This window comes from Mirounga angustirostris, unplaced genomic scaffold (assembly GCF_029215605.1).
Source record: "Mirounga angustirostris isolate CCGP_5_RB_7025 unplaced genomic scaffold, mMirAng1.0.hap1 SCAF_13, whole genome shotgun sequence".
NCBI classification, from domain to species: Eukaryota; Metazoa; Chordata; class Mammalia; order Carnivora; family Phocidae; genus Mirounga; species Mirounga angustirostris.
The window spans coordinates 85,825,827-85,835,793 of NW_026991721.1; positions in this window are offsets into that span (position 1 = coordinate 85,825,827).

Consider the following 9,967-nt stretch of genomic DNA (forward strand, 5'->3'; position numbering starts at 1 on the left):
CATTTAATGTATGTAGAGACAGCCTTAACTTCGGATTCAGTTTTTTGAGGGACTTTCCCTTTCTAATCCTGGAGGGTAGAAATTGCACGACAGATCACTGTGAGCCAGGTAAACTCAGCACAGTTCACCTTGTGTGTGACTTCACAGACAGTAATGTTCAAATTATGATCACGGAAATGGAGCTGCCTTATGCATTAAACCCATAATTTAATTCTGTTGGTATTTTTATAGCCATGTCTCCAGATTTTATTTTTTTGGCAAAACTCTGATGTCACAGTTTGGTTTGATTGGAACAAATATTCCCTGGATGTCTGGCCAGAGACTTTGTTAACAGCCCCAAGAGGTGCCATTTTCTTATTTATTTCATCTGAGCCTTATTGCTTACTGTATTCAGTTTCCTTTTAAACATGCAGGTCCCCAGGATGGTCCCACGGATAGGGCCTGGACATTTTTATAATGGCAAAGCATTTTTTTTTTAAAGTTAGGGTCAGGTTGGAAAATTCTAGGGCTGACTCTGTCAAGAAGAGGGACCATCAGTATGAGTGGAGATAGAAGGGTAGGTAAGCACATTTGAAGTAGCAATAGATGCATACATTGTAAATTGGAAATTTGCCCCTTGAGTTTAAAAAGGAGCCTGCAAAGTCCATATTACCTGTTCCCAGCCCTGTTTGTCAATCATCCATTCATTATGTTGGCAAAGTATTGTCTGAGCAGTGTGTGTAAGGAAATAATAATGAAAGCAAAAGTATGTCAGAAAGTTACTTCCAAATGGTTAGAGGCATGTGATTTTCAGTACCGTGTGTTACGGAAATGTCAGGAATGGTACATTTTAATGTCCGTGTGCACAGAGGGTCTTTTTTCCTTTTCTGATTAGTACTGTTAGTGTTCAAAGAATAAAAATGGTTGTTTTACAGTTTAGATTCTAAGGTAGCAAAACCTGATTTTTCAGCCATGACCTGCATGAGAGAAGCATCCTAGGAAGTCTTAGCTCATACTTTTGAGTTCTTAACTTTAATTTATATAGTGTTTTTTTATGTTTTAATATTTTTGTGAACTGGTGTAAATTGTTAATGCATATAAGCTTGTGTATTTTTGTAAATAGTTTTGTGATTTATTTCTTGACCCATATGTAAATATTTAGAGTCTCATTTCTTCAAAACTTATTTGAAGCTGAGTTGTGGGCTTGGGGTTTTGTTTGTTTCTTTGTTTTGGTTGGGGGAGGGGGGAGAGAAGAGATTTTGTACTCCAATAATCCAGATGGAGATACCTTGTGGTTTAAAGCAAATGTCCCACTGAAAGCAATTCAAATATCAACAAAATTATTTCAGGTTAAAACAGACTTCTTTGTGTATGTGTTTCCTTTTTACCCTAATATGACTATAACAAAATGGAATAATTGGGGATATTCAAAAAGATAAGTGTGTAACAGAGATTATTATACCAAACGGTGTATATTACTTGAGGGAAGGGGTTTAATGGCTCCTGTTTATATCTATTTGCCACAGTGTGCTGCTGGGCCAGATTGCCCCCAGGTCAAGCAGGCTCTTTAAACTGCAAAGACCTGTTGCTCTGTGCTGGACAGTGTAGACAGACTCGCACCACCTAGGGCTGCCCTAAGGAACCCACACCCGGCTTTGGTGACCTGACACCCAAGTTGCCAGTTTCCAGGAAACTGAATTGGCTTCCGAGCTCAGGATTCTCCACAAGGGAATTCTAAATAATAACCGTATTTCTAAAGATTCCCTCAAAGCATCTCGGACATCCTGTTGACTTTACAGAGAGAAATGACCAGAAAAGAGTCCTCTCCTACGCTCTGTGGCAAGCTGGTTTGGGGCGAACCCAGATAAAGAGAGTATTTCAGACACAAGTCCTGCACATGATCTAGCTGCCTGACGCGGGATCCAGAGTGCATTGCTGTGCCAATGTTCTTCTCAAAAATACTTCATCAGCCAGGTTTTTTTTGAAGGAAGGGAAAAAAACCCATGATATTCAGCTGTTGAAATCTTAGATTTCCTATTGGGAGTCATAAATTACAAATCATTCTTCATTCTGAATTATTGGGGCCTTTTCCTTTTTGCCTGTAGTAGGAAAAGTTGCCTGGTTAGTACAGATGACCCTGGTGAGCCAGCCGTTTTCTACCTACCTGCATAACGCATTGCAGACTATAAGCAAAGGTACAACCTCTGCTCTCAGGGAGCATTCCAGACCTGAACACGTGTTTCCATGGAAGTGGTTTTGATGGGATTAAAGAAAAGACCTGTATGACATTCCCACTGGGTCTTCTTAATTTTCTGGGACTCTCATTTCTTTCTTTTTTTTTTTTTTTTTAAGATTTTATTTATTTAACAGAGAGAGCGAGAGCAGGAACACAAGCAGGGGGAGTGGGAGAGGGAGAAGCAGGCTTCCTGCTGAGCAGGGAGCCCGATGTGGGGCTCGATCCCATGGACCCTGGGATTATGACCTGAGTCGAAGGCAGACGCTTAACGACTGAGCCACCCAGGTGCCCCAGGGACTTTCATTTCTTTACCAATAATTCCATCACCAAATTTCCTTCATACTGATGAAAATACAATATTTTTAAAAATGTGTATTTATCATTGAAGAATCAGTGGCAGATACATTGGTGGCATTTGAGATTTTAGTTATTTATGGTTCTATGGGAAAAGGCACACTTAAAGTACTTTAGACTCCCCATTGCTGTAAAACTGTGGGCATCTACAACCACCGAAACTAAGACATTCTAGTTGGTCGTGTTTCTCACATAGTTGAGAGTGTAGGTTTTGAAAATTGTGAGGTTTAATTTTTATTTTAAATATTAATATGTTTTAAACCACAAACTTTGCTACCATTATACCTAAAGAGTCATCACTTATACGTACAGATTACCGTAGTATAGTGATACCCTCGGGGACATATTGAGATAAAAGGAGTGTTGGAGTGTTTCTTCTGTTCCAAGTGCTCTACACCACTGTCCTTTTATAGTCTTGCTTTTTTTTTTTATTTCCTATATCTTTCTTTCTGCTGTCACTTCCTGCTGTCTAAAAACTACCTCTAACCTTCCTCTTCCTCTAACCATTCAAAATAAACAAGGTTGTCAAAATGGTGAGCAAAAGAAGTTCTGAACCGGGGCCCGGAAAGATTTGAACTTTGTGTCTCCTATATTTCATTACTTGGAGTTTCTTGCTTTTTTCTCCTAAAAAAGTGCTCGAGTAGCCGAGTTTCAGAAAGTGGGATATTATTGTATAAGATAAGATGTATACGATATTACTGTATTAGAAGGGAGAATGAAGCCAAAACTATGGGAGTTCTCCCTGCATGAGATGTTCTGTGAGAAAGCTATATGATTAGACACCAGCATTTTCCCTGGTAATAACTGCAAAGTATCTCTCTGTCCGAGTGCCTAGACCTCTAGCATCCACCATGAACTCCAGGGGGAAGGAAGAGGAGTGTCATGCACACACACAGCTTCAGCTGTCCTCAAGTCATTCAATTAGTGTTTTGGTTTTTTTTTTTTTCATTTCCTAAAAACATTTTGAAAAGCATCCTGAGATTTCTCAGCCACTTGTTCATGTTTTAAACTGGACAAGTGGTTCTTAAACTTAGAATCTATATAAAGCATCTGGAAAGCCAGTTTAACATTAGATTTCTTGAGCCACTACCAGATAGCCTGATTCAGCAGGTCTGGCCTGGACTCCAGAATCCACAGTTTGAGCATCCGTTACATGTGATTCTGGTCCAGATGGATCAGTACTGATCTAGACAGTATCTTTAATAGCCTTCTCCAAAAGAGAAACGATTTTCTACTTCATTTAGCTTTACCACATTGTCTGATTTGTACCTCAGTTCCCTATCACTTTAGTGATACTAGAACACAAATTTATCATTCATTTCCTGTCCCCAGTGGTTAAATACCGAGTCTAGATTCAATTATTTATAACAATGACACAAAAATATTAGGACTAATTGAGCTGACAACATAGAAAACAATTCAACATTCTCTAAAACTGGTAAAAACAAAACTGATGACCTCAGCATTGATTCAAATTATATACTGACATAGTTCTTTTGCGTGGGAAACATTTAAGCTGATTGGGAAGTATATATAGTTAGTGCATATTTACTATTCAGGCTGTCAATGTTTCAAACACTGTGTTCATGGAAAACAAGTAACTCTTAGAACCAAGGGATGCACTCTCCTTTCTCACCAGAACTTTTACAAAAATTACCTAGCACATAATTAGCTTATTTGGCTTTTTAGTTTTAGGTATTTTTATCAATTGTGGGCAACAATATAGCAATGTTTTTAACAGCTAAGGACAACTAACACCATGCTTACTCTACTCTCGTGTCAGTCACAGCTGTAAGCATTTTACAGCTATCAACTCGTTTGTTCCTCCTAGCCCGTCGGTTTGTGGATGAAGCCAAGGCGCAAGGTTGAACCCTTTGCCTGCTGTCAAAGAGCTCATGAGTGGTGGAGCTGAAATTCAGACCCAGGCACTCTAGATGTGCGTTTATGCTCTCATAAAAGCAGACTTTGAAGTTGGGCAGTTGAATCCTGACTGCTACTTACAAATTCTAAAACCCTCGCTGAGCTACTAAACTATTTCTGAAACTCTTACTAAGCCATGGCTTTCTCATCTCTGAAATGAGAATAGTGCTTACAGTTCTCGAGAGGGCTTGCAGGGAGAGCAGGTACCCAACAGCAGTTATCCAGGATACTTACTGTGAAATGGGGCAAGACCTTACCACAGTTACAGGAAAGAGGGCTCGATTATGCATATATAATTGTATCATTAAAAACTTGATACAATTCAACTGAGTCAAAAACTGGAAGGTTTCACATAGTTGACAGACATCTTTCAGGAAGAGTCTTAGCAAGTAGATATGCAAGACATAATGCGTTGGTTAAAACCAGACTTCACGGTGAAGTGTGGAGCATGACATGGTAGCGAAGAAAGCCCTTGTTTTTTGAAAATATTTTGCAGTTACTCAGTGGAGACCTTTATGTAGATAGCACTGACGATTACAGAATCACGTCAACCTTCTGCATTAGAGCTATGTTCTCTCCATGTCATTCCATTAAATCCGATAGCTCTGCAGTTTGGGGACATGGTCTCGGGAACACTTGTGAACCGTGCCTTCTTGTCAGGGCAGTTACTGCCACGGGCTTCACGGCACTGTCCCGCCCCGACCAGGACGGGCCCAGGACAACACACAGTGGCAGAACAGAAGCAGCTCTCCGCTTTGATGCGCAAGAAGAGTAGCGGAATATGGCATTTTACAAGAGTTGCTAAAGAGAGGTGGCTTTGACCGTCTCTCCTGTTTGCAATGGTAATACCTGGTAAATAACGAAGGGCCTTCCCCTTATTCTTAAACATATACACATTTTTTCTGATTCAACATGTGTTAAAGCAAAATGGCCAGCCAGAGAAGAGAGTGATTGGACTGATAGTAACTAATCGATCTAACAATTTATTGATCAGTTATCAGGTACCAGGCTATTCTAAGGTTTTTTTTTTTAACATATTAATATAACTCAGTCTTCCTAATAATTATGTGAAGTAGCATTATCACTTTCATTGCCACTTCACGATGAAACTGAGGCCCAGAAAGTTTAAGTAACGCGCCTGAGTTCATACCTCTGTGGTTTTTTTGCTGGTTTTTTGAGAGAGAGAGCCCAGGATGGGGGGTGGGCAGAGGCAGAGAGAGAATCTTAAGCAGACTTCCTGCTGAGTGTGGAGCCCAAGGTGGGGCTCAATCTCACGACCCTGAGATCGTGACCTGAGCTGAGATCAAGAGTCGGACGCTTAACCGATGGACCACCCCAAGGCACCCCTGAGCCTGTATTATTTATCACTGTGCTATGCTACCTGCCCAAGGTGGATCTTCAAAGATTATGGACACCCTAACACAGAAGTGTTGAAGACACCATGTATTAATTTGCAGGGAAATCAACTCCTCCCTATCAGGCTAGGCTAGGCTTGTGCTGTAGTAACATCACCAAAATCTCAGTACCTTAACACAAAAACAGGTGTATTTCCTGCTCAAGCAAAATTGGCCGCAGGTCCAGGTGACTCTCCTGGGTGGCGGTCCTCTGTGTGGCCCCGCAACCCTTCGGGGTGAGGGCACTTCCCCATCCCTTAGCTACATCATCTGAAACATATTCCTAGGAAGCGACGCAGGGGAGGAGAGCACCACAGGGTCGTGCACAAGTAAAGTGTGGCCCAGAAGTAACTCGGGTTCCAGCCCAGAGCTCATGAGCCAGAACTCGTTTCAAGGCCCTGCCCAAACACAGGGAAGGAGGCAAGTTCAAGGCAGTCTGCCATGGGCCAGAAGCAGAGCCCAAAAGGGAAGCAGTGAGCAGCACCAGTGCGTGCCACACCCCGAGCTCGCCTCTCCGATTCGCCCCCCCGCACGGTAGTATGGGGAATGCCACTGTGGTTACAAGGCCCTGAGGCAGGTTCAGGGAATAACAGTTCTTTGGACAAAAGAAACTGAGGGGCAGTGTAGGGCCGGCAGTTCTCTGGGTGAGGTGTCCCTTTTGGCGGTCCCAAAATGGTAGCAAGACATTGGCCGTGTGCCCACAGGTTTCTGATCACAGACTGGAGAAGAGCTGCTGTAAGTGAAGAGATGGCGTGTTTGCTCCAGTCCCAGAGAGACGCAGGAAGGCTCGCCGAGGGGCCGCCGTGCTCCGTGAACGCTGTTGGAGAGGCAGATGCAACCACCGTCCCTCTGCTCTGTCACTGACCTCACTGGCCTCCTCCTCCTCCTCCCACAAACGTGCCAAGTCCACCTCCATCTCGGACTGACATTCCTCCCTCAGCAACGCGCAGGTCCCAGGTATTTCTGAGGCTTGCTCTGTCACCTTAAGCCTTTGACCAGACGTCACCACCTTGGAAAAGACTTCCCTAGAGCACCCTTTCTAAAACAGCACGCCCACTTACTCTCAGGCTGCGCACTCCGCTTTCCCATGCTACCCACGTGACAGCCTCCTCCAGAGCGTGAACTCCAAGAGCACAGGGACTCTGCCTTGTCCCCTGTTAGATCCCAGTGCCTGAAACAGTGCCACAGCCATAATGTGCAGCCATATTTGTTGAACGGATGTACCGATGGGTCTCTGTTTTCCACAGTAAGGCAGTGGAGGGCGGGTACTCAGAAACCCTTCGTTTGGGTATCGGAATAGAGCAGATCGTCTTTCTTCAGCAGCAGAATGAACCCAACACCATAGTCTGGTGGACTTTCATATGCTACAAGCATGTTTGCACCAGCAGTGTTCCTCCATGGCCCCAAAAGGGAAGCAGGGAGGCTTAGATGATCTCAAAATGCCAGGGTGACTAGACACTAGGACGAGAACTCATCAGAAAATCTTTCTAAAGGAGGTCAGTTTTGAAAGTTGTTTGGAAAGTAGGAAGGGGAGTCACCTGGAGGAGAAGAAGGGAGATGTTCTGAGTGTCCAGGAGGGCTTGCTTCCTACACTCCCATCCGTCCTACAAAGCACCTCAGGTGCGGGCCCGAGAAGATGTAATGAACCCAGGTTGTGGCAACTTTGGAAGAGAAGGGAAAACTGAGGCTTGGATAGTTTTCCACAAACCTCTATAGTAACCTGTGTACCAAGGTAGAATCTAGGGAAACATAAATGAGTTAGTTCCTGAACGAGCTCCTTCTCTAAGCTACATGAGTTTGAAGGGAATAACTAAAACATCTCGCGATGTTCTTGAGACCCTGCAGGATGAAGTTATTGGGAGTCTTGAGCCTTGGAAGCCTCAAGAACTCTCCGAGAGTAATTGCCAAGGACTCTGGATTTCACTGTTGCCTGGCCCCTCCTGATCTAGAAGCTTCTAGATCACCATCCCTTCCCTTGGTGGTCCTCTCAGTGCCACTTGGCAAGGTTTTTTTTACATTGATTATGGTGGGAAATGGTTCTCTTCCTACCAGAGCTTATGATTATTAGGGTGCCAAAGGCTATCTTGACTTTTTGGTTTTTATGGTCCTTTTCTTTAAAAAAACAGAAACAAAACCTAAAACATGGAGGAGGAGCTTCCTTGGTGCTAGGCAAAAGCACCCAACGTTGGACTCAGAAAGTACTTTGCTACACTAGTAACAAACGAGTTTTCTGGGAGAGAGTACTGATGGTGTCGCTGTTCGGCTTCAAGGTCATCTTGCCTCTGGGAAGTTTCCACCTTATACAAATGGGCACCTTTTGTCCCCTATCTTAGCTAATGTGATGTTTGTCCAAAGACCTCCTTACTGTTCAGGAAGGTACCTGATCACCTGCCCTGGCTCCTCCTGAGATCCTCAGCAACATGTTCCGTGAACCTGTAACCCACCAGTACGGAGAAAGAGGGGCGACTTGGTGCGGGGAGGCAACAGGCATGTGAGTCAGCCCAGGTGTGTGCACACCTCTCAGAAGAAAACCATTTACACTTGCTCTCATCGACCCTAAATGGTGGAAGCAATCAGAAATGGATCACCATCCAGCAAGGATGTTGTAGGAGGGATGGAAACATTAGGTGGGTGATCAGAGCAAACCTTTGAAGCCCTTCCCAACCCGGAGGCTGTGTGGGACCTATGAAGTCCTAAGGATTGGGGGCCAATGCCACCTGGAGGTCGTTCGGGTCTCTTGGCTCTGCTGCCTGGTGAGCTCACTGCTCTCTCTGCCCGGAGTGCTCTTCCCCCCGACCCCCTGCGTGGCATCTGCCCCCTCAAAGACTTCCAGTAGCACTTAGATCCAAACTATTCACCCTGGCCTATATGATTCGGTTTTCTGACTTCGCCCTGATCTCCCCCTGCCCCTCTCTCATTACAATTAGACACTGGCCTCCTTTAAAATTCCTGCCCCGGGTTCCTTGTATACGCTCTTCTCTCTGCCTAGAATGCTCTTCGAATGGGAAGTCACTTCTCTTCCCTGAGCATTCATTCACTGCATCGAGAGGCCTTCCTTAATGTCCCAACTTGAGGTAGCTGCTTGATCATGTCACCCTCTTAATACTCTAAATAGCATGTATCACTCGGGAATTATTTGTAATTACTGGTTTATCTATTAATTGTCTGTCTCTTCACTAATTCGTAAGCTCCATGAGCACTTTGCCCACGGTATGTACCCCAGTAGGTTTGTTGAATGAACAGACGGACGAATGAACGATGTTTAAGAAAGAAGGGGGTCACGGAAACAACAATTTCAGAGCACTTTGTTATTTTGCCCACGCTCAGCCCCCCAGGAGAAGACTGTCCTTTGTAACCACAAGGGGTCTCTCCCGGTGCAGTTGGGCCCCCACATGCCTACTGCCCAGAAATTGAAGCAGCCACCAGATGGTGCTGTTGACACACTTTTCATTGGCAAGCGTTCCCGTTTCTCGAAGGGTCCTCCCGACCTGATTCAACAGGCGCCGCTTTCTTGGGCATCGCCTTACCCCCGCCCCGCCCCGTCCCTTTTACAAGAGCAGTTTAAGGGCAGTGGCCTGCAGCAAATGCTGGGAGCTGACGGGAGAAGCTGCTGCTTTGGAACCAGCGCTGAAAAGGGAAGGGAAAGATCTGAAGGGCGCGCCCAGGACTTGGATAAAAACGTCGTCTGTCTGGAGAACTCTCGTGGGGGCTTGCTTTCACTGTGAGATTCCACACTTTCAGAGGATGAGTTTAGGATTTTAAGTTTTCAGATACTGTTTACTGGTATTTTCAGGAAATGGGATAAACCGTTGCGTAGAGCCTGGCGTCTCTGTTGCCAAAGCTGGATGCTCGCCAGAATTCCCTGTGGACCTTTTTTTAAAATACAAATTTCTGCACGCTGCTAAATTACATGGCTCTTTGATGGCCAGAGAACTTGTATTTTTACAAAGAACTTTCCAGAAGATTCAGTGTCATCCATGATTTAGGAGCCATCCCTCCAGTTTCCCTTCTAGGCCCCGTCAGTCCGGCCTGCCACTCCGTCAGTCCGGCCTGCCACTCCTCGGCTTATCTGGGCTTAACCTGG